The 25,462-nt window shown below is 37.1% G+C and overlaps 1 protein-coding gene across 23 annotated transcripts in view; it reads left to right on the top strand.

Moving 5' to 3' along the window:
• LOC129771037 (inositol 1,4,5-trisphosphate receptor) overlaps positions 1–25,462 on the top strand; it is a 117,375-nt gene that overhangs the window by 18,006 nt on the left and 73,907 nt on the right. For 12 of the 23 annotated variants that reach the window (XM_055774293.1, XM_055774284.1, XM_055774305.1 and 9 more), the window contains exon 2: positions 1,381–1,884. The exons of 2 other annotated variants lie outside the window; for them this stretch is intronic. The gene's annotated coding sequence lies outside the window, so the exon portion shown is untranslated. The remainder of the gene's footprint in view (positions 1–1,380; positions 1,885–25,462) is intronic. 9 more of the 23 variants (XM_055774299.1, XM_055774287.1, XM_055774296.1 and 6 more) reach the window with 3 other exon arrangements.

A 25,462-nucleotide genomic window follows, 5' to 3' on the forward strand; every position in this document is an offset into this window, starting at 1 on the left:
AATTTGAGTTTTTTGAAAACTGGGAAACCAACCAGTACAGTACAAGAAATCGGGCTTTCGAAGAAAAAATTGATGCCAAATATCTTAAGATTGCATGAAACTTTTACTGTTAAGTATCTCAGGAAAAAAAATTGTCAAAAACCGACTTCTCAGGCGGAAAAACGACCGAGTGTCAAAAAGTCAATTTTCGACAAAAAAAAGTTTTGATGCTCTGCATAAATCTATCGCAAAAAAAGCATATGCAGTGCTTATTTTATAGAGAGTTCTGTGGAGAGAAGAAATATAGCAACTTGAGATCCACCCATTTTCAACTTGTTGTGTGAAAAAGGAAGCAATCGTTAATCTACATTTTCACACTAGTGGCGAATGTACCTTACGACTTTAAAGCCTCTATAATACAACAAATAATAATAAAAGTAGTAACAATACTCATCATCAACTCTATTATGAAGTCTCGCTCCATCCAGCGAGTAATCAACAGTCTTTCTTAATGTTGATATCACACCTATGTGTCATTTGTTCGAAATGAAAATGAAGTGTTCGTTCAACAGGGAGAGGGAATATTGTAATTTAGGCGGCTCTGCCCGTTTGCTGAACCACGTCGGTTTTCATACCGTCTGGTGGAGAGTGCTCGTATATCTTTATGGTGATGATGGAACAAATATACTATCGCCTGTGACCGTATTATATCAGCTGCAAAAAAGACCGCTAAAATCTAAAGTGATAATCAAGCGAATTGAATGAAATAATTTCGTGATGCTACGTAAACAATGCGATCGTAACCTTGACACAAATCATTATAATTGTTTTTCTTCTACAGTTTTGAATTTCGAACTAAAATATAAAAAAACTCCCACCGTGTCAAGGGGAAATTGTGACCGTGCTGAAGGTCTAGTCCATTTCAAGAAATGGCATCCAACGCTTCGGTTGCCGTACTGTTGTCAAAAATGTTTTTTTTTATTTTGACATAATTCAATAATTTGCATCGTGGATCATCCACTAGCGGATAATAGAGGTTCTACTGTAGTTTGCTTATAGTATCTAGTTTCATTAACTGAACAACTAAATAATAGGAACAAAATACTCTCACAATGTCATCGAATTTTGACCAACCATTATGGCCTACATTTAACACTGGAACGGGAGATTCTTCGCACATGGATCGCTATTCAATTCACACCTACCGGCGGCAATTAGACCACTTACTTTGAAAACCTGACAACGCATTTCGGGGTGCAGAGGTGCGAATGAAAGCAATGTACTAATTCCACATTTTAAAAATAAAAATGATTCACAAACCGGAGGAATGCGCTTTTTGTGGTTCTACAGAAGAAATCTCATCGCAGCGTTTGTGTATGATGTTGTTGTCTATTTTTCCAGTAGCCAAAAGCGGTGAAAAAAGTAGAGTATTGGTGGAAAAAATCGGAAGAAAAAAAGGAAGGGTGAACGGAAAAAAATCGTGGCGAATATGCGTACATATGTAAAAGTATTTGGGTCGTGAATGTGGGGGAGAGTGTTTATTTTAGCATGTTTTGTGTTTAGATAGTTGCATGCATTGGTACAAGTTAACTCGGAGTTGAAGCTTTCAAGAAGAAAATATATTCTTTCCCCGAGCAGCGAGTTATAACCGAGAACAAATCGAACCGGTAGTTGCAAATAGTGTTCGGTGTTCGAGCAGGGAGGGAACCCCAAAGGTGAGCAAGTTCAAGATCAGCTGATCGGCATTCGCTATCGCGTCGTTAATTGGATTCGAGCCGTACGTGAGAATTGTGAATGTTAGCTGTTTGCGGAGCATAGGAGTTGACATAGCAGAACTACGTTTTAGGACTACTGGCGAACGATCGGATTGGTTTCATCACTGCTATACCATGGCAGCCGTCCTCGGTGAGTGCTCAGTAAACAGTAAATGGATAGCAAACCCTATTCGGTGGTTCGGTAATCGATTGTATTCCTACATTAGTCAAATGAACAGCAGCCGGGCAGCAATAAAATTTTTGAGAATGGATTTGATTAGTTCAATGCGTACGCTCCCCAAACGAAAAACAATTATTGAAGAGCACAACTTCGCGTATTTGTTAACTATGCGAACTATATTATAGCTCTGTGTTCTATGTATTCTATGCTATGGGCTATACTGTCCCAGTCGGTGAACGGAAATGGTTGGGAAGCCACCACAGCTCAACAACTCAAATCTCGTATCATTAGATGCGTCGAAAAAGCTAACCTCAAGGTTATGCAGACTAGATGGCAACGATTTCTGAAGTTTTGAGGAATATTGTAATTGTTTCACACCCAAACGCACATTGTATAGACTTGTGAAAGTGAAATAAAGAATAGAATTTTTTTTTTACCAAACGTATTTTTATTTAGCTCCGTATTTTTATTACGTTCACGGAATATTTTGACAGAAAACAACTATACTTATGAATTATGATTCGTTGGCGAAGTTTCCAGATTATAACTTTTATCAAAAAGGGTTGTGTCCGAGATCCGATCGCCTAGTTAACGTAGGATGACGTTAGGCTGATTTTTAAATATTTTTTAATAATAATAAAGATATTGTTCAAATTTCGACACGGGTTTTCGGATATTACTGAAATGGTCTAACAAGTTCAAATAAAATTGTTCAACTACCTTTTTTCATTGGCGCGCCAGTTCTATTTATACCTCTACTAAATCTACAAACACATTTGAGATCTCTTGTTTCGAAACACCGTGGATAACAATTCACAATGAAGTTCGATACAGTAACAATGACGACGATGATGACACATGACAACGCAGCGATTATGATGATGCCTGGTTGTGTTCCATTCGATACTATTGTTTCGTCACTGTTGTTTCAACACTGTTATTTCGACACTGTTGTTTCGAAACTGCTATTTCGACACTATTGTTTCAAAACTAATCTGAGTACGCTGAACGACACAAGGTAGAGTAGCTCGTTACTGCCATCAACGATGAAAATTAATTTTCTCGAACAGATATGCAGCAGTCGCAGTCGACCATTTGCAGCAATGGCCGTGCCGCTACTGACTTCATACTATACGTGCAAGAGAATTAAAAAAACATATATTTATTTGATTCACCTTATGTTCTCGAGAGAACACTATTTATCTGGAAAGGTACAGATTTTTTTCGTTATTTTTGGTACAGATTCTGTACGGTACAGAATACGGATTTTCGTCAAAAAGTACAGATTGGTACAATTTTTTTCGCGTGTGAAATTTCTCACATTTGAACAAAGCAACATTGAGGTACATGACGAATTTTACGCTGCAGCATCGCTTGGTGCTGCTGATCATAAAAAGCATTTACAACTAATTATAATAGATCAGTTTCATATGGACGAAAATCGTTGTGTTAGAGGCGTTTCAAGGGTTCCACAATGGGAATATATAAGATCTGGAGAATGAATTCCTTTACCTAAAGGTAAAATTACTCCGTAAGGAAATCACAATTCCAGAAAACGAACTTGTGCAGGATTGGTGGACAAAATTTGATGTCTCGAAAGAATTGACGGTTCGATTGCATATTCGCCGCTTCGATGCTTGTTTGTGACGTTCCCAATTTGCATCACTCCTTGGATTTTTTTCTGAATATAATCCGAACAAAAATAAGCTTCGAAATCGGCTCAGCAACGATACGATGAACGGTATTTTGAGATTTGATTAAACATGATAGCTATGTAAAGCATCATCAAATACACGAATGAGTTGCAAATGTGAATGTAGTATTTATAGTAAATGAATGAGTATTTTTTTTCATTCTAATAAAATTTATTTTTTCCACAACGAATATTTTCGATGGCACAGATTTTTGGAAGAAAAAGTACAGATGAGAAAGATTTTCAACCCCTCTGGTACAGATTAAAACGTGGCAACACTGCTCAGGAGTTGTAATCTGGACCAAGAAGCAATAGAGAAAATAATACCAGTAATAACGCTATGAAAAGACGAAGGTACTCAAGGATGCAAGTGCAATTGAAGAATGCTTACTTCGGTTTACTGATGATGAAATTTTTGTCACTTAAATAGTATATAAAACAAACATGTATTTGGATCAGATTTATTACAGCGGTTTAATCGTCATTCTCATTCGGAATGTTTTTTTAGTACTAATACAACATTATTTTAAGCTACACTAAATTTATTTTTCAACTCTCACTGTTGCCATAGCCTCCTCAATGTCTCTGACGGTGGCTACCATTGATTTATCGCACGTTTTTCTTCCAGTGGTGTTGTCAAGATTGAAATTGGTACTTTTTTCACGATTTTCATCAGTGCATTCAGCAATCATTGGCTTCAACGATTGCAACGTATGATTGAAGTGCTCCTCGAGAGAGCAATCGTCACAGATGATCACATGGCAGTGGGAACAAAAAAACCGCAGCGCATCCTCCTGGTGCTTGCAAAACGTTTCTCCACTACCAATTCGGGTTTTGTAGCAATTCATATTTTCGCTGATGGTGAACAACTGTGATTGAAAGTGGTAGAATCTGGCCATTTTTTGATAGTAGAGTTTTTTTTTCTTGGCGTTGTATTTCGAGCGAATGCGGTTTTCGATGTGATGGTTTGAAGTTGGAGTATGTCGTTTAAATATTTTTGTGGTTTCGGTACTTAGTTCAACAGGTAAGCATGAATTGTGGGTAACATTTTGAATTATCTACCCCTTCCCGCAGCTATTGATTTTAGGTAAGGATATGTTGTGAATATGTAAGCCTGTCGTATTTATGAGCCTCCTACATTTATGTAAGAAAAAAAAACCCCTAAAGCTGGAGAAGTCTCAGATATACATACATCTTATCCACCCTTGGTCAGTTTTAGAACTTCCTTCAAATAATCCACCGAAATTGGTGTTGGTAAAGGTAAATTCAAATCATTGGCATGTCTTAATCAATTTTGAGATCAGGTGATCGGAATGACAGCAAACAAAAATATACCCCCTTATTCCGGTTATTCACTTAATATTTTGTTGGACTATCCTTGACATAGTCACGGCATTGATTCTACAAACTTATCTGTAGCTTCTGGTGCGATTTTTTTCAATTAATTGCAATTACTTGTCGTACTTTTTGAAGGCTTGTTTGATTATTTTGGTTGATGACAGGAGATTGTGCTCCAAAACATTGATTTTTCTTCCCGTAAACCAATTTGATATCAGATTCGACGATTTTTGCATTGGATCTCCATCTTGCTGGAATGTGTACCGACGACCAACCTTCAGTTTTTGCAAACTCGCTGGAATATGTACAAACAAACCCAATTCATCTCCTCCATATTGAACTGTTGGCTTCGAACACTCATTTTTTAGACATCTGTTGGTCCGTCGTCATTTACGTGTGATTCCATCAGACCCAAATGACATTATTTTAGTCTCATCTGAACGAATGTAGCCAGGGTTTCTATCGTGTCATTCGAGGTTTCATTTGTTGCTGAGGAACTGGTTGAACTGGTTGAGGTATGGTACATTGAGGTATGGTACATGGACCGTTTTCGGGCTAGGAATTTCACTCTCAATTCGTTTTGAATTTTAGAACTGATAAATCTCGATTTTGATTAATTTCAACTCGACTAACTGATTAACAAACAATTTGATCACATTTGATTGAAAATGATAAATACTAAAAAAACCAAATGAAGTTCTGTCATGTTTGATAGATTTTGTTTACTTTCTTACATGACCTCTTTAAAGTGGGCCTTTGAGTAATCCCTCGTTTCCACGTGTTATGACAGCTAGGATTGTGCGATATTATTTATAACCTTTCAGTGATTCAGTTGATACAAAGCGTTGTTTACGTTGGCACATGAAAGTCGATTATTGTTGTCTACACAAAGAGTTTTCAACAAAATTAAAATGAGTGGAAAGAAAATCAGTATGTATGTCCGAAATCTTGTTGGTCAGGATCATTTGCAGCAGATTTCACGTTGCAGAGAAATTCGTCCGTGACATTGTGCACAAGCGCAAAGCTTACGGGTTGCTTGCTGATAGGTCCAGAAGGGGCTAATAGCCGGATGGATCAACGAATCATCCGGGAAGTGAAGAAATCTCCAAAAGTATCAGTCAATGTCATTCAGAAAAACCTCCGGTTGGAGGTATCAGCCAGAACCGTACGCCGCAGACTAGCTGAGCATGGACTCAAGAGCCAATTCACAATATTCTAGGAAAGGTGACAAGATATTTTGTTCAATTTCAGCGATTTTTTCGCATATTTCTCATTTCGTTGTTTGGGGGACAAAGTGGTCAGTGGAGGATTAATACTGACAATGTTCTATTTTCAAAAGCTGATATACCTTATCAGCTTCTGCTCCTAAAGTGGTCCCTTTGGTGGCGTTGACCCAGGAAAAATATGCAACCCCAACCAAAATCAAGTCTCATTTTGAAAAACGTGATGTGTTTCCTACCACGTTTTTGTACGTATGAGAAAATTTCAATTACGATTCTAGGTGAACAGGCCTAGCTCATTTCATACATGTACCTACTGTTTCAATAATGATTTTAACAAATTTGGCCAAGAAAACACGCAGAATCTATCTTTTCTAGCATGATATGTGCGAGTGACCACTTTGCCCCCCGCAGGTGACCACTTTATCTCCTCACTAAAAAAATGTTAGATTTTCAACCTTTGTTCTAAGAATGAAAAATGTAGTAGGGTAAATGATCTTGGTTTGTCCAATTTAGGGCGTTTTCACGCAACTAGTAAATGCAAATCGATTTTTCTTCATGAAAATCTCATATCAATACGAGTTTGAGTTTGTTGAAAAGCCCCAAGTCTCTAGTTGCTAATACTACCATGAGGTGTTGAAATTATTAAAATTTTTATGTTTTTTAACGAATTTTCTCAAACAGAAATTGGTTAATTGGTCATGGTTTGGTCCAGCTCTGATCACGGTTTGTCCAAAAAATGATCATGGTTTGTCTGGTTTTAAGAAATCACTATGCTTGAATGAAAAAAAAAAACAATTTTCAAGTAGATGTTGCATTTATCATTGTCTAAATTTACTGTCATCACATTGATCCATTCATAATTCAAGTTTTCTTCAGAATATTTCGTTTTCTTGGGCATTTTAAAAGTGTTCACCTCAACACATTCAACACAGAGAAACTTTATTTTTGCTATGCGCGAAGGACACAATAAACAAACTACAGCGCGCCAAGCGGTTGCCATAGAAATCATGTGGACAAAACAACATTAATGAATCGGACAACTCATGATCAGAATTGAGTTCATCTAGATGCGGTAATTACTATGTAAGTCTGATACAAATTGTGTGCACGCATGATGTTTGCAATATTTTCCAGAAAAGGTCTGAATACGTACCAAATAATCATCTGGTGATTGATTGAAAGTTAGCTCAAATGAGGGGGGCATGGACAGCAATAAAAGGTGAATTTTATAATCCTTTAAATCATGTAAATCCGTACAAATATACTATAAAACTACTGTAATTCATGAAAAACACAATTTTATTTATATGTTTTGAAACATTCGAATACCTGATTTGACACAGGTGCGCTGAATTAAAGCATTCAAAAAGTGGGCAAACCATGATCATATTTTCGACTGGGCAAACCAAAATTATTTACCTTATTTTCAATTTTCATAATAAAGTCCGCTTACTATCTTGAACTACAATAAGCTGAGCTACAATATTCTTCGAAGAACGGGAGTTTTAGTGGTATGTGGACACAGGAAATGGACTTGTTCCTTAGGGTGACCACATTTCCCCCAGTTTCGCTACCGGGAATTTATGTTTTACGAACAATGCAGTCATCGAAACATTTTTCATAGTTGTATTCAGGAATTGCCTTCAATTCACACAGCGAATTGGTTTTCATGTCTTCAATGCTGTCAAAACGGGTCCTACGAAATGGTAATTTGAGTTTCGGAAATAGGAAAAAGGTACAGGGGCGATATCTGGAGAGTACGGTGCTTGTTCAATCACGTTCGTCCCATTTTTGGTCGAAACTTCGTTCACAATGATCGATCGATGAGCTGGTGCATTATCGCGGTGTACAATCCAAGTGTTATCCTTCCACAAATCTAGCCGTTTGTTGTTTTCAAAGTGCTTCAAAGTTTTAAGGCAGTATTCTAGTCTAGAAATTTAAAAAAATCGATTCTTTTCTCTTCATATTTCTGTTGTTTAGGCGTTCAAGAATACACCCTAGAGAGGACTTATCGAAAATCCCATTATTTACCGAGTTGGAGCCATTTTAGAGATGCGGTATTTAACCTGGTACAGCAATAACAATGAACTTCAAACGCGTTTTTCTCGAAACTAGTTTTTTCAAACTGGCGTACACGATATATCACGTTCTACTAAACCGATTCACGTCGAACTTATATGAATAGAATCTGTATGCATCTCTCTATCGCATGAACCTCTAAAAAAATAATATTTTTAGAATTTTACTATTTTAAAAAAATCGGGAAACGTAAGAAAAAACTTTTTAAACGGATTTTGGTTTTCAAACGGTCGCCATTTTGTCAAAAAAGATGCTTTTGACTTGTCCGAGGTTCATGCGTTAGCAGCATCTCTACTTATTTAGAATCTGGTCGATTTTGTTGTTTCAGATAACCAGAAGGGCTGGAATCGTGTACGCCATAGCACAACTTTTTTTTTGAAACCCTTCACTTCATCAGCTTATAACTATTCTAGTTATCAATATTTTTTCTCCGTTCAATTTTTGTTTTATTGTTAAAATATAGATGAACAAATAATGATATAATGGATAGTAGAAATAATCTTTGTTTAATTTTTACGGAGCTCGAAAAAACGTCCGAAATTCGTGTCTCTACGCTAGAATACCCCCTTAAGTAAAAGAAAAGCTTTAGTGAGCTTAGTTGTTTTATATTACTAGCAAAAACCGTCTTTTTGAAAATTAACGTGTGGAATTCTCCCGATGGCAGTGAGCCATCATTCCTTTTATTTTGTCGATTTTATTTTCAGTTGAAGTTTTCATTCGTCCTTTTCAAATCCGCATGAATATTTTATTTTTTCGATACTTATTTCTGATCGATCGGTCAGATTACTTGGAGATAGTGATAAAGTGATCACAAGACTATTTCCTTTTAACATGTACTATTTAGTTCCGTTCGTGTTCGGAGTCTATTGCCATAATTTTGTATGTGTATTGTGAGTGTATTTTATCTGTGTTATCTGTATAACAGTATGTACAGATATACTTTAATACTTATATACTGTATACTGTAATACTTTGTTTCGAACTCAATTTGTGACATACGATTGTAGCAAAAGAGTATTTTTTTCGCATTCAAAATGTTTGGATGAAAAATATAGTCGAACATAATTTGAATTGGAAGTAATTACAAATGTCATATCAAATGTAAACAAATGATAGATCAACTGTTGCAAAACGATTGCAAGCAAAGGGGAGTTGTTATAAAAAATCATAGTAACTTAATCCTTGATGAATGAAATGGCAAAAACATTGAAGCCTCATTTGTGAAATACTGCTTCAAAGGCAAGGATTTTGAATCAAATGCTAGAAAAGCTGAAAGTCTAATGGAAATGGAATTGGAGATGCGTGAATAATTCAATGAAAAAAAATTAGTGGATTATATCTATGATATAACCGCAAGGTTGACGTGAGATCACCTTAGCTTAGGAATTATTTGATTTTTGATGATTAAATTGTTGATTGAATACAACAATTTCCGAATTTAATTGAATTCGATATATTTGTTTTCTGAGTAAAAAAATTGAACAAATGCAATGTATGGTCAATTCATGCATTGTGATAGATTATGCTCTTCGTTACAAATTTAATGACAGTCCTTTTACGTTTGGTATGATGCCTCGGACAAAATTGGATTAACGATTAAAAATTATCAAACGATTATGGATTAACGATTAAAAATTATCAAACGATTATTTTATTTTATATTTCCTTCTGAAGTTTGCATCTCTCAAGTGTACGTACTTCACGAAACGCGAACTTGCTTGAAACTTGAAAGTTCATTCGCCTCTAGTGTATGCATGATTTTTCCAGGTTCCTAAGTTTAGAAGACCGTGTTAGGGAAAAATATTCTAGTCTGCACAAAGGCAAGCGAGCAGAAAAGTACTCGCAGTTTCCATTTATTTGCAAAGCCGATTCCCCCAGACCTTGGTTTTGAAGTCTGTGTTAGGGCAACACATTTCAGTCGGAACAAAAATGCTCCTGACCTTCACGTATTTGCAATGCCAATTTCCCCACGCTCCATGGATTAGAAGTCTGTGCTAGAGAAACACATTTCGATCGGAAGAAAAATACTCCTGACTTGCATGTATTTGCAATGCCAATTTCCCCACGCTTCATGGATTAGAAGTCTGTGTTAGGGAAACACATTTCAGTTGGAACAAAAATACCCTCGACTTGAATGAATTAGCAATGCCAATTTCCCCACGCTCCATTGATTAGAAGTCTGTGTTAGGGAAACACATTTCAGTCGGAACAAAAATGCTCCTGACTTACACGTATTTGCAATGCCGATTTCCCCACGCTCCATGGATTAGAAGTCTGTGTTAGGGAAACATATTTCAGTCGGAACAAAAATACCCCCGACTTGCATGAATTAGCAATGCCGATTTCCTCCAGGCACCAAGGTTTTTAAATCTCTGTTAGGGAACACATTTCGGTGAGATCAAAAGCTGCCCATACTTTCACGTGTTTGCAAAGCCGATTTCTCCAACGCTGCTTGGTTTTGAAGTCTGTGTTAGGGAACATTTTTCGGTGAGAATAAAAGTCCCCCTGCTTTCATTTTTTTTTCTCTTTTATAGTTACTTTCAACACATTTTGGCTGGTTCGTCACTTTTACTTCCATTTCTGGAAGAATGTCGGGAGTGAGAATTGAACTCGTGATCTCTGCGTGAGAGGTATGGATGTTACCACTACGCCAGATCGCCTCCTCTCCCCTGCTTTCATGTATTTGCAATGCCGATATCCCGATTTTGATGGTTGTGTTAGGGGAACCGTAATTCGGGCCAATCAAAACGAGGCAGTTAGGGCGTTTAGATAACGCTTAACATTTTGCAGTTATTCAATTGTTTATCTAATGAAAAATAACATTTTATTAATTGCGATAGAAGCGTAGAAATATTCCCTATCAATTGATGCAAACATCTTTCCGATCCAGTAAGAAATGTTTGAGTTATAAGCATCCGGAATCTTTCATTTTTTCCTGCATGATCTGTGTTTAGATTTTCATTTTACCCCCCCATATACTCCGGTTAGACGTAGTCCCACGTCAAAAAATACACTGAGCATTTGGTAGGAGCGGAGAGATGATGTGCAATATGAGTTGCTGAAACCATCTGATACTATCGTTGTTGGTGGTTTACCGACGATAAATAGAGACAGATGAGGGTAGTTATAGCAGGAAAAAATTACGAAAGGGTGAATAGGCATACTCAATTAATTTTTCAACTCGGCTGCTATAGACCGTTGAAAGTGTCGTATATATTCCAACGGGTCCAAAAGGCTTCATCTGGAATGATATCCGTAATTGGTTAAAGTATGGTCGAAGGCTAATGAAGCATACTGTCACTATATTTTTTTCAACTATCAAATGTATTTAATATTCACAGCAAAGGAAGAAATCATATACACACATATAATAATAGCAACGTCATCTCGACCATGGACATAGTACATTCCATACAACTCTCGGTATCTGATCGAATCTAAAATTGAGTTATTCAATTTATCTATAATCTGTGATCTACGCAGTTCCCGAATAATCCACAATACCCGTTTCTAACCCACTGTCCTTTTTTTTTGCTTGCAAATTCTTCGTGAATAAGCAGAGTTCGTATCAGGTATTACGCTTTGCAGTCTGTGAAAATCCGACCCAGCAGCTGTTTTGCGAATTCAATGTGCCATATTTTGTGTTCACTTTTCTGGTACGTATCTTGAACTCCCTCCCGCCTTTAGCTGGTTTTTTTTCGCATCGCAATTATTGTGCATAAATAGAAGCGGGTTGATAATGATAATGATCATGAATGTAAACATTGTGAGACCTTGTTCGATTCACAATAGCGCTGGCGGGTTTTTTTCTGGAAGTTTCCCATTCGATCTTTCATTCGTTTCAATATATATCAATGCTTGAATGTTACGATCTAAAGCATGCAGTGGTCGTGATATTTTGCGTCATTTGCTGCATGAAACGGGTTAACAGAAGTTCGGCAGAAATCAATGACTGGAAAAGTGTGTTATTTGTTCTGTGAAAGAAACGAAAACGTTTCTGATGGTTGATTTCGACGGTACTGTCAAGGTCAATAACAAAATTTGTAGCGATGTATGTTTCCTCTAACTAACGGATATTTAGCGGATTAATGGACATTTGATGACACCACAGATGCCATCTTATTTAACCATAGGAAAAGGAATTAATACTATTTTAAAAACAAAGCAAATCACAAATACCAATCCAAAATCGAATTCAGCTGCCACGAATTCCAACCACATTGCAGCGCGAACTATCGAACGATAATTGATCAAGAACGTTATCTCGAGTGAACTCTCAATCGATTTCCCATGCCACCTTCACAAACAAACAATTGCGCGTTCTGTTGAACGTCGACAGGGCAGAATTACGGATCGGCCATACGAGCGATCGATCAGTCAGCCCGAACCGGACCCACCACAATCGAACACAGCTCGCTGCTCTCTCTCTCTCTCGTACGTATGTGGCTCGCGCTGTGTTGTGTTGCGACTTATGTATTTGTTTATTTATTATCAGCGTTTGTTTGGCCGGTCAATTGCAATTAGGCAGTCGTACGCCACGTTCTAGCATTTATGCGCCTCCGGTACCGGTACGATGCTTACCGCAATGACGTTTATAATCTCGTACAGGCGCCGCGTGCGTTTCAGTGTTGCCAGAATGTCGAATTTTTACTACCGGAATGAGTGTGATTATTTCTTCTGTCCAATTCAAATCGTTTTCAAAATGGACGAATGTAGATCATCTGGATTTTGATTCACGATTTTTTGAAAGAAAGATCAATGATTTTGAATACGTTGTTTAAAAAACAGTCGTCAATTAAACTGATCATATGATTATGAAAATGGTGATTTTGGGTAGCTTCCATCATATATGCCAAATTTAAATAAAAATGATTTGGCAAGGAATTGCTCTGGATTCTGAAATATTCCATAGCGTTTTAGTTGATTCAGATTCAGATACTTCCATTCTCAGGTTCAGCCTTTGAACTCCGGCTGCGGCTTGTCATTGCAAAAAACCGCACTGGAGACCCGTCTAGTGGTTTTCCGCGCTAAGCTCATCAGCTCGACGAGTTTGTTTACTGTTATTCATATTGTTTTATCACATCATTACACGTCTCTTGGTGCGACATGTAGTTATTCATAAATAGGCCGACCAAAAAGTTCAGTAATGGAAGCATTCCAGCTTTTTGAATGGCCCTTTCGACTGTTCCTTTCAACAGCAAGAAAAATTACCAGTGCATTATCTCTGGTCACAACGTTATCCTGTGATGATCCTTTGGTTTGTAAATCTGCGCTAGATCTACTTGATTTAGTGCATCACACCGGAAGTATAGATAACACAGAAGTATAAAATCACAAACTGGTTATAAAAGATAATCTATATCTATAATCTAAATAAATTAATTTTTTTCTACTTTTCTACTTTACTATAAGACTGTTATGTTTAACCTAGACTAATCTTTCATTTTTCAATGTACCCCAACGTAGTATCATGAAAAAATTGCAGTTTTAAGTTTATTTAGCCTCCAGTATTTCATCAGAATCAGCTAGTCCTACCGCAAGATTACGTCTCTCAGAAAGAGTGTAGGGTGCCAAATAAAAAAAAAACATGTAAAATTTTTATGGAATAGTTCTCATATTAATAACTATTTTTGCTGCCAACGGATGTTGACGGATAAACGGACAACGATTTGCACACCAATCGGATTGGGAATTCTTTGAGAATTATGTTATGCATTACGATTCCCTAATTCATGAATGGTATAAATTAATAGAATTCCGTAGCATAGCCATTCTCTCACAAATTTGTTCTGTGAATTTTTGTGTTTACCTGCCTGTGCTTTCTATACCGAGGAACGAGATTAGATTATTTTTATATACTCCGGGTTCGTGCCTAAAGCGCTCGCTCTAACTGCAAATGCAGTTCGTTCATACGGACACTGAAGAGAGGAGATATTGCAAATTTTTCCCGCCCGTTCATAACTTATTGGGTAGAAATAAGCCATTGGCGATTTTGAATAATCATTCTCGCTCCAACTAGCAAGCAGTCGGCAGTTCAAGAGCAAAATCATTTCGAAGGACCGAATCTTTATCGAAAACAATTGGTCAGCGATTGCAACAAAAAAGCCTTTGACGGATGTCAAAATCGGTATAAAATATAGTACATTGGGTACTCTTGGATTAGAAGCCACCCAATACCGAAAGTTCTGCTTGTTTGTAATCCCACTAAGGTAAAAGTGATCTTCATAATTACTTATGAAAAATGCGTGAACTGTCTGAAGCAGTTATCCAAATTAATGAGAACGTGATGATCTATGGGTGAAAATCCTAAATATAATGGTGGGTGAAGAATTTTGATCTTTGCTCAATTCTCTGTTGTATCTGTAGCAAAAAAATTGTAGTATATTTGATTGTCTTGAACACCCTTTGAGGTAAATATCAACGTCAACGTCAAGATTTCCATCTAGTGCAGCTACTCGCTTTTTTCTCGACCTGCGGCAAGGATAGATTGCTAGAGAGGTTTCTTTATTACTATTACTACGTAATTTGTATAACGTTGGATGAGCCGAAACATTGTTTTCTGGAAGTGGAGCTACAGCCAACAATCGGTTTTGACTAAATTTTAGGCAAACACCAGTTGTTGAATTTCTAATAATAATTTTCAATTGAGGGGCTTAGAATGCAAGGGGTGTAAGTGACTTATCGATTTCTCTTCATCAACTTTTTCTTTAGTTAATAACTCAACTGAAAAATCGTTCCAATATGAGTTTGCTATACCATCCGATAGATGAGGTTCTGACCTTTCTTCAAGATTGTCAAATATAGCTGGGAATGAATTTGCAGCTAAGTTATGACCCAAAGAGAGAGTCGATGTAGAGAAATCGATCAAATCACTTACACCCCTTTCATCCTAAGCCCCTCAATTAATTTATTTAATTAAATTATTCCATAACGGTACAAGACGAATGCTTTGGAAAATGCGTTTTTTTCGCGCTTTAAAGTTTTTTGTGGCCTTCATACTGAGAAATAGAATAAAATGCCTTTTATGTTTGTATAGAAGTATGAAATTTGTGTTTCCTGTTTAAAGAAAAAGAAGGATATCATGTAGAATAAATAAATAAATTGTGAAAAAGGCATTTGATTCTTCAAAGATCGATTCTTTGGTAGCGATTTAACCGGTGGATCGATCCCTGGGCCGTTTAGAAAATCGATTCGTCAAGATCGCTCGTTTCCTTAGGATCGCCCAATCCTACTTCTGATAACATCGCCGATGGAATTCTTCGTCCGAGATTCAGTGGTTAGTCCACAAATTATATTACGCATGTATCGGCTGATGCTGCGTTGAATCTACTTTTGTGTGTGTTCTTCGCTGATATACACCACAGGACCGAATCTTTTTCGAAAACATCTTGCTGGCGTATTATAACATAGATTTCAAATTTGGGTTGAAAATTCGGGGTGAATAAGTTCACTGAAATTTTAGATTTTATCCTTGCTTCATTCGAGCGTCACTGCTATCTCTTCTTCGTCAACCAGGAAACGCTTATCGCTTCTTCAAAGGCGTTTAACAGTCTTCTCCAGACGGTGAGAAGGCTCTTGGTTGTTGACTGACCTCGTGCTTGGCTTCTCTGGTTTTCGCTTCACGATAGTGCGATTATCTACGCTTCTAGATATTCCGCCATGTTCAAATATTCATCTACCGTTTTCCAAGTGCACATTTCATCTTGATCTTATTGGTCCTAGTAAAGACATTCCCGTTAGACATCCACTGAAGGTACACTCAGTCCAACTTCTATAACACCACCCTGATTCTATTTCGTTGCAACACAGTTAGAATTTCAACAAGATACATTCATACATTGTTGAATGCTTAGAATAAAGTATATTTAACGTCAATTTTGTTCAAAACAGTTGTTTGTTTATTTATTGTGCTTAAATATGATAATTTCGACTGTCCAGTTTCTATAAGATCACTTCAAAATACATAACTATTATCAATGAAAAATTCAACGCGATCGGCTGATTTACATGTCAATAATTGGTAACCTTGCCATTTCGACTAATAACCTTGAAAATTCGTGTTACCAAATTCTGCTGAACGGATTCCTCGATATTTTTCCATTTTTCCGAAATTTCGACCTTGAGTTCTTCAATCGTGGTGTACCGTTTTCCCTCAGTGTAGGTTGTGCGTACAAGGATCCCTCCTAAGATTTTCAACAGGTTTCAAGTTTGAAGAGCGAGCTGGCCAGTCCAAAAAAATTGGTTTTTGGTCCTTAATCCATTGCTTAGTTTACTTGCTGGTATGAATAGTAGCATTGTTCCGCTGGAATGGGAATTTTTTGTGACGATATCCACGCAAAAACGGTAGGAGAGAGGATTCCAGAACATGTGTGTAATCCTTGAATGAGGTGAAAGCTATCTTGAGCTTTCCGGGTGCACAGAATCCCACCCAATCCATGCACGAGCCTCCACCAAAATTCCTGGTTGAAAAATACTGTTCCTTCTTCCGTAGATCACGTATTCGTTGAAACCATGAGGACAATCCAAATTGAACTTTATTTTCCTCAGTGAAGATAACCTATACATTGAAGAACTTTTCGTTATGGTGTATATCAAAATGTATTCTTTTGGAAACATTCATACCATGACCCACTGTCGGTTCACGTGAGCTTTGGACTTAGACGTCTTCCGATGTGTGTAAGATGAGGAGTTTTAATCTTTTAAGCCCTCTTAATGTGATGATTTTTTACCAAAATTTGTCGAATTGTCACCCGAGCAGTTGAGTAGCTGAAATATTGCTTTATTTGCACATGCGATTTTGAGTTATTCCATCCTGTTCTAGCTATTTTTCGCTTATCCCGGTTAGAGAGCTTCGATTTACGGGGAATCGTCCAATTCGACGAGAAATTTCTCTGATACCTTGGTAAAATGCATCGATTTGTCTTTCTTCCCTCTCCGTGAGGACTTTTCCCTTCGGAATTTTCCAGATTTAATTGATCAAAACAACTAAAACCACGGAAAATGAAACTGGACTTATAGAAACTTGACAGTTGAAAATACGAAAACATTCGTTTACGCTCAGCGCTTGCACACACACATATGAAAATCATGCTGTGTATGGTAGTCACCAATACCTACACACTAGAATATATATTGTGGCATTGTTTGTTCACAATGACATAAAGCAGCAAGATCATCACCTGGTCTTATAGAAGTTGGACAGAGTGTACTTATACGATGGCTAATTCGGTAATTCGCTGCTCGAATCTCAAGTATTTCCGCAGCGGTTTTTCCTACGGCTTGATCTTCTGTTCAATGAATCGTCTTTCGAATCTGTCCTTCCGCCGTTGGATTCGTCCTATCATAAATACTTTTGCGTTATTCTATTTGTCTATTTGTCATACTTCGCGGAGGCATTGAAGTTGCCAGTGTAGAACTTGATTTCACCTTTTAAATGCCTAAGGGCAGGACCGAAAGCTTGACGTAGGACTGTGATTGTTCGAAAAATAATTTTTGAGTTCAGGTTGTTTAAATCGTTCATGTTCAAAAACTCTTAAATTTATCTAATTTCATATGCCCTGAAAAGAGTAGTTTGTTACATGGATTGATATTCTTCAAACGAGTTGACTTCAAGAGTTCAAGTGGTAGAATGATTCCGAAACAATTATGCGAATAAGAATTTCCCAAGGGAATTGTATTTCATTTGTATTCCATATATGGGGAATGTTCGGATAACTAAATATTTCGCAGCAGCACTTTTGGAGTGGCTTAAAACTGAAATTATATTTATTAATTCATATTTTGTTTACATCCTGCATTTGCATCATTACTAAAAATAGTCTCCTTTTCCCTTACGACGTTTAGCCTTCCTGAAGTCTTTCTACTGCTTACTTTTTCAATCAATCCAGTGTGCTACGAAAGGTGCGGAGGTAAACTTGGCCAACCGATATATCCACCTTATCACTCCTAATACTGTTCCGATCGAAATATACTCAATAAATTTCCCGTTTGCGGAATCTTACAAAAAAACCTTTTTGTTTATTATTTCTTTTCTTCTTCTTCTCCTATTCTTCCCCTGGCAGTTCGCTTTAGTCGCCTTGACAGATATCAGCAACTGTCAACTATCAGTCACTCGAAAACGGTACTCGCCGATTACACCGACTGGCTACAGTCGATACCCGGTTGCGTGAACAGGGAACATAAGATTAGGATCTCGACCCGATAAGATATCACGCACGGGTATGTAAAAATGTACTTCCCAAACCTCTAAATCGACAATAAGTTTATTTCATAGCAAAATTCTCTACATGCAACGTGTTCGTTATCATGATATCCTTGATCACAATTGCATAAAATGATAATAGATACACGATACACGATAAAAAAATCCATTGAGCGTGTAACGATTGAACGTCAACCTGGGAATCATTATATTAAAATTTGCTATAAATATTGAACCCTTTAAACCAGGTTCATGTCGAAACTTTGGGAATAATAGTTTTGAAATTAATTGCATTTTAGTCTTTGCATGTTGTGTGGGGTGAATTGATCCTACAGGTTTGAAACTTTTTTCTGGTCTAAATGATTCCAGATACCGCTGAATTCGAAAGGTTTGATAATGCTCGAACAACAGTGAAATGATCCATGCAGAATTTGAAATGGTCTCAATGCATTTTTTCTGGTGTTGAATCTTGCCCAGACACCTGTAATCGATCCCAGAACACTGTTACTGATTGTAATATTTTTTTTTTCCAAAATATATATTTTTATTAAGGCTCATATGGCGTCAGCCTAACGGGGCCGGGAGTTCAATATTTCGACAATGTTTGCTTACAACTATGTTAGTAATATGTAACCGATTACTCGCGGTTGGCTCGAGGTTAGTATTACAAGTGTTCTCATAATTGGTATGTTGCAGTCTTCGATGCTCTGTACGTGTGCCCGACACGGGATACTTCCTATTGGGATGCAGCTGACCATTAATCAGCAACGCCCCCCTAGTATGTACTCCATATCTAGCGTGGTGCGTCTTTCTCGACTCGAGAAATCCAGGATAGAATGGTCACTAGCCGACGCAATCATCAGCTCGTGTAGAGTTGTCATGAGCGGTACAACCTTTGGCTCTTGTTGAATGATCAGTGGACTGCACAACCTTCGGCCCGTGCATCTGTAAAGAGTGTGTATGTATTGCCGCGACTAAGTAAAAGTTTATCGATCGGATAGGAGGGATATGAAACGGGGACACAACGAAGGAAACATCATTAAACGTTGACATCGGCGTTTCTGAGGAACAGGTATAGATGAAGCAGAAGATCAGGATCCCGGCTACCTAAGATATCCCGGACGGGGATATCCGATTGTCTGCCTTGTGCTCTCAGTGCTCTAGAGAGCTGAGAGCGAGCAGTATGGAACCGGATACACGACCAGACAACATGCTCGATGTCGTGGTAGCCATCGCCACAATCACAAAGATTATTTGCTGCGAGCCCAATGCGATAGAGATGCGCGTTTAGGTTGTAGTGATTGGACATAAGCCGAGATATCACGCGAATGAAACCACGACCTACATTCAATCCCTTGAACCATGCACTCGTCGAGACCTTAGGGATAATCGTGTGTAACCAACGACCGAACTCATCACCACTCCACATGCGCTGCCAACTTACGAGCGTGTGCTGACGAGGAATGTGGAAAAATTCATTATAAGCAATTTGCCTTTCAAAAAGAGTGCCTTCTAAGCGCCCACCTTAGCTAGCGAGTCCGCTTTCTCATTCCCCGGAATCGAGCAATGAGAGGGAACCCATGCTAAGGTAATCTTGAATAATTTTTCGACCAAAACACTCAATAGTTGTCTTATTCTTGTTAGGAAATAAGATGAGCGTTTATCAACATTCATTGAGCGGATTGCCTCTATTGAGCTGAGACTGTCTGAAAAAATAAAATAGTGGTCGATGGGCAATGTTTCAATGATCCCTAATGCGTAATATATCGCACCCAGTTCAGCGACATACACGGAACAAGGATCTTTGAGTTTGAAAGAGGCACTGGAATTTTCATTGAAGATGCCGAAGCCAGTGGACCCGTTTATGAATGAACCGTCAGTAAAGAACATTTTATCAGATCTAACTTTCCCATATTCTGCCGAAAATATCGGCGGAATAGAATCGGAGCGTAGGTGATCTGGGATTCCATGGATTTGAATATTATTGTAATTGTAATATTATCGTGAATTACTTTACATAAACATAAGAATGTTTTTTTCGATGACTGAACTAAATCACCCAGCATCAAATTTTAATGTCCAAAAATCATCTCTTTTATTTTATGATATATTTGGTAATTTCAAGCTTGATATAATGATTAAACATTATTGATTAAGAGAAAACAAGTGTAGCTCATTGTACAATGTGAAATTTTTTATTTAGACCGTATTGGTTTGGAAATATTAGGCGATTTGCTTAGGGGGTCCAAATTCCCCCCATTTCCCCTGCTGTGTAATATGTACTCGAAATCTTTTAAACATTTGTGACATATCTAATTTTCAATTTCGTAGAGTAGCCCCCTTATATTAAACTGACCAGACGTCCCGCGTTACGCGGGACAGTCCCGCATTTCAACAAAATGTCCCGCGTAAGATTACGTCCCGCGAAACGTCCCGCATTTGGCAAAAGAAACGAAAATATCCCGCGATATCAATATATTCCAATATTACAATTTGATCATGTTGATTTTTTTAAATGGATGAACCACAAAAAAAACTTTTGACAGACTGTTCAAGAGATCTTCCAATGCATCCAAAGATTAATACGTTGAGCTGGTTGAGCCGAATAAATGAGACTTTCTAAACTATGGTTTATTTTCACATAACGTATATACATAACGTTTTGTTTTTTTGTGTCCCGCGTTAGACCTCTGACCATCTGGTCACTTTACTTTATATAGATGTCGACGACATAGTCCTACGTCAAAACTTATGTATCAGTATACGTTTTATGATTAGTGAAAGCCAAATTTCAAGCTGTAAGGCAAAAAACGAGTTCTAGTTTCTATCCATTCAGGTGGAATGAAACGGATGAATCTTCTAACTGCAAGTTGCGAAATGCAACTTTTTGATGATGATAATGCATATAACCCATTCGACCAATTTCAAACTTCAATTACATCCTCTGCTTTACAAATTGAAAGAAAACAGCAGCAGAAATAAACGGAACAGAAGAACAAATGCGTCCATAATTCTGAAAGTGGTCTAAGTCATATATTTTTTGTTTTGAGATATTTAACGAATTTCATTTGCATATTTTACAATTGCGACATTTTTATTTGGTAATTTATTAGTTTTGGTTAATGGAAATTTCTTATGAATATGAAATATTGAGTGGATTTTGTACGAAAATGTTACTTTTCAAGTATGAATTGACTTGGACCATTTTCAAAATTTACTGAATGTGCTACAAATACCTTAAAGTATGAGAGCTATGAGTTTTATTTGAAACAATAACTTTAATAAAATTATTTATGAAAATTTATTAATAATTCTAAAATAGTAATACAATTTTATCATTTCGAGTTTGTAATATTCCAAAAATATTTCTGAAAATCTTGAGGAATGCATGGCAGTAAACACATAATATCTCTATGTTTTTTTTCGATGCTGGACTAGTGGAGGTGTTAATATCTCCTTATATTTTGGGGTCTTCCTCTTTTAGGTGAAAAACCCTAAAAGTGGAATTCAGGAACATTTAACGAAGTTTGATAGAACATTTTATATGGTTCGTTTTTCGCAAATCTCATCCATTGCATTTGCAGCCAAGAGACAGATTCGCCTGCGGTATTTTACAGAAGTGCTTTTTTCAAAGCAAATGAGAATCCATAAGGCACGAATAAAAAGCTTGAAATTTCTCGGTTCTCGTAGCGAGTTCTCTTTTCTGTTATATTATATATCAATCGGGTGATTTTTTGCCGTATGTGATATAATGATGGCACCATTTGGTAGTGTAACATTTAAAAACATTTAGCACATTTTTTAGCAAAGCGAACTGATTTATTTCTCCAGTAGACTTAATTTTGGACTTAAACTTAAACGTTGATTGGGTTTTTGTTTTTAGCAATAACCGGTTTTTGTTTTTAGCAATAAGGCTTCTGGCTCCTGTAGCTTGAGAACAAAAAATCTGCTTGCAGCGCTCGACACATTACTCCCGGATGCCGGATGAGTTATCATCTGGGTCTTCTTCCGTTCTCGCGACTTAGCATCATAATCTTTCTTCTCATTCCAGCTTTCTTAGCCATTTTCTCATGGAAGGCACGGGAATGGACGAAAGTTTCCCCTTGACCTCGGAAACAGCTTTCTTCGCACGACCTTGGGCGACTTGAGGAGGTCCTTGGAGTTGTCCTTTTTTTCCAGACACAAAACTCTTTTTAACAGTCCGTCGGGACACTCCAACAGCAGCCGCAATTTAGTTTTGCGGCATTTGCGAGCGGGATAAATCGCGGATATGCTGCCAATTTACTATGGCTTGAAACAACGATTGCAAAAAAAATGACTAGTTCTGTTTACGTTCTATTTATGTATTGTGAAATGTATTAGAAATATAAAATTTGAACCAAATTTTCCGATTAGTACAGTGGTTGAATAATGTGCAAACAACCACTGTACGAATCGGAAAATGAACTGATAAGTAAACACATAATTGTCACTGATCGTTTCAGCATGAAAGACAGTGGTGCCAACCTAACGACAAACATAGTTTTGATAATCCCTTTTCACCCGGGTTTCTTGAATAATCAATTACATACAATTTTGTGATAGTATATTGAAAAACGCTTTTAACCCATTCCAGCGTGACGTGACAAAAATTCCTACAAGAATCTTCAGTTGGAGAATATTTTGCAGTTGAATTCGCTTGTTGCCAGCCCAATACTTTTGTGACGTGACAACACCTGTCTTTTTGCGGGTTCCGACTTTTGAACATTAATGTTGTATTTTCAGTTCTGTTTCAAAACATACAGATAAACTTTGTTCTATGATTTGTCAATGAAAGATGAACGTTGATTCCTGTATACACAGTTTTCCAAAAAACTCGCAAGAACATTCATTTTGACGGCGTGCATTGTGTGACGTGACAACGCGCTCTGTGCGAAAAAAACGTCACACAATCAATAAGTTGTATTAAAATAGAATTTCATCGTATTGTAGAAAGCGATATACTATTTTTTATGTTTTTTTATTAATCTGAATACTTCTTACTTTCCTCTGAGATGGTCCTAACGCAACCGGTGGAAGGTGGTCCTAACGCAACCGGTGGTCCTGAGCCTATCCCCCTTTGTATCTCAGGGACAAATCAAATATCAGTGTCAAATGAAAGGTGTCATAAAGCTGACAATTTGATAATATGGTGACTTTTTTCTCGCTAGCGTTTTAGCGCCATTTTACGTTTTCATTCCTTCAAAAACAGAGAAGAAATATATTCGATCTGTGTGCAAAATGAGTTCTATGTTCTTTTAGATTGTGAAACATTGCGAAACAAGGCAGTTTTAATTGTTTATGGTATGTCCATCAAAATGAGCCATATAAATTAAATCTACCTGTTACCTGTAATACACGGTATGTCTTTATTTGAGAAAAGTCGGGGTGGTCCTAAACAGATCTCCAGTTTTTATATCGTGATTGTTTGACACGTTCACTCTGGCACTTGCCATCAATGGCTAGCACAATCCTGGTTCATCGAGTGGCGCTAACTACAGGGGGAACGCATTTGATTTTGCTATCATAAACTTTAGATAAACTCTTTGTATGCATCCGTGCACATTGGCAGCGAAAATGGACATGTCAAATTTCAAAAACCGACCAAGTACATTTCGTTTATTGGCCCCAAAAAAATGACCTGTGCAAAGTTTCAGCTCAATCGGACATGATTTAGGGGTGCCTCAAAGTGCTCAAAGTTTTGATTTTTTGATCCTCGAAAATCTTCCTAGGTGGGAGTAAAAGAAATTTGATAATCGAAATTTTTTTCTGATGCCAAATGACTTAAAAATGCATGAAACGTCGAGATCTGGTGTCATTTCGAAAAAAAATTTTTGGCCGAAAATCGACTTGGAAGATTTTCGAGGGTGAAAAAATCAAAATTTGTGTGCATTTGTATGTGCACTTTCTTTGTATAACTCCACACTCGTCACTCTAAGGCTGAGTTCTACTCAAACATTATTTACCTTTCACTTAAATCCTATCTCTGACTATCAAACACTATTCTTTTTTTTATTCCTCTTCACGCACCTATATATCGATATATGCCAACATTACCATTCACGATCGTATTGTGGGATTTCATGTCATTCCTAGTCTTAACGAAAGTCACCATCCTCGATTCCAAAATGGCATCGGAATACGATATTTGATTTTCGCTGGTAAGTCCATATCGTCCGAGTTTTCCATATTTTTTTAGTATTCAATACTACGATCAGTAAACTGGAAGTTGAAAAAAGATTATATCTTATACAATGGAATCTAGGTTTATATATTGTTGATAAAACATAGGAGAAAAATCATTTGTATGTTTTGAAACGGAATTGATATTACTTAAATTAATCATTAATGTTCAACAGTTCGAAACAGCAAAAAGTCCGGTGTTAGATTGCAATAAGCCAATCTAACTACAAAATGTTCTCCAATTGATGGTTTAATTTGCAATTATGGCTATACTTAATTAAATGGTATGTAGACATTGAAGTTTGGTTAAGCATGTGCAGAGATATCTCAAAAAACAAAAAAAATAGTGAAAACCTAAAATATTTTAAATATAATTATGTAGTTTTTTTTAAACTCGCCTCTCTCAAAGGTTGATGCATAAACATTAAATTTGTTACAAAAAAATATGATATAACTAGTGCTTATTCAAATAACGTATTCAAAATACACGTATTTAACTGGTACTTTCTTTTACTCACTTTTTATTTTAAATTAGGAAGCATTCAGTTCTATTACTGTAAAATTCATAACTCGAGAACAAAATGAGATGAAAACCCAAAACTGTTATTGAAGGTATGAAAGTATTCTGAATTAACATTTTTGGCAAAATCTCTTTTTCACGCGGAATCGGAAATGCTGAGGCCGATCGTCAATCGCTGCAGCTCCTCGATAGAATTCTCTAACGATTATTAATTCCAATGAGAACATCCACAGGTACCCTCCTCCAACTTGGCCCAAAGTGAATAATCCGATGGATTGGCAAATGGCCAATCA

The sequence above is a fragment of the Toxorhynchites rutilus genome, chromosome 2, assembly GCF_029784135.1.
Source record: "Toxorhynchites rutilus septentrionalis strain SRP chromosome 2, ASM2978413v1, whole genome shotgun sequence".
In the NCBI taxonomy this organism is placed as follows: Eukaryota; Metazoa; Arthropoda; class Insecta; order Diptera; family Culicidae; genus Toxorhynchites; species Toxorhynchites rutilus.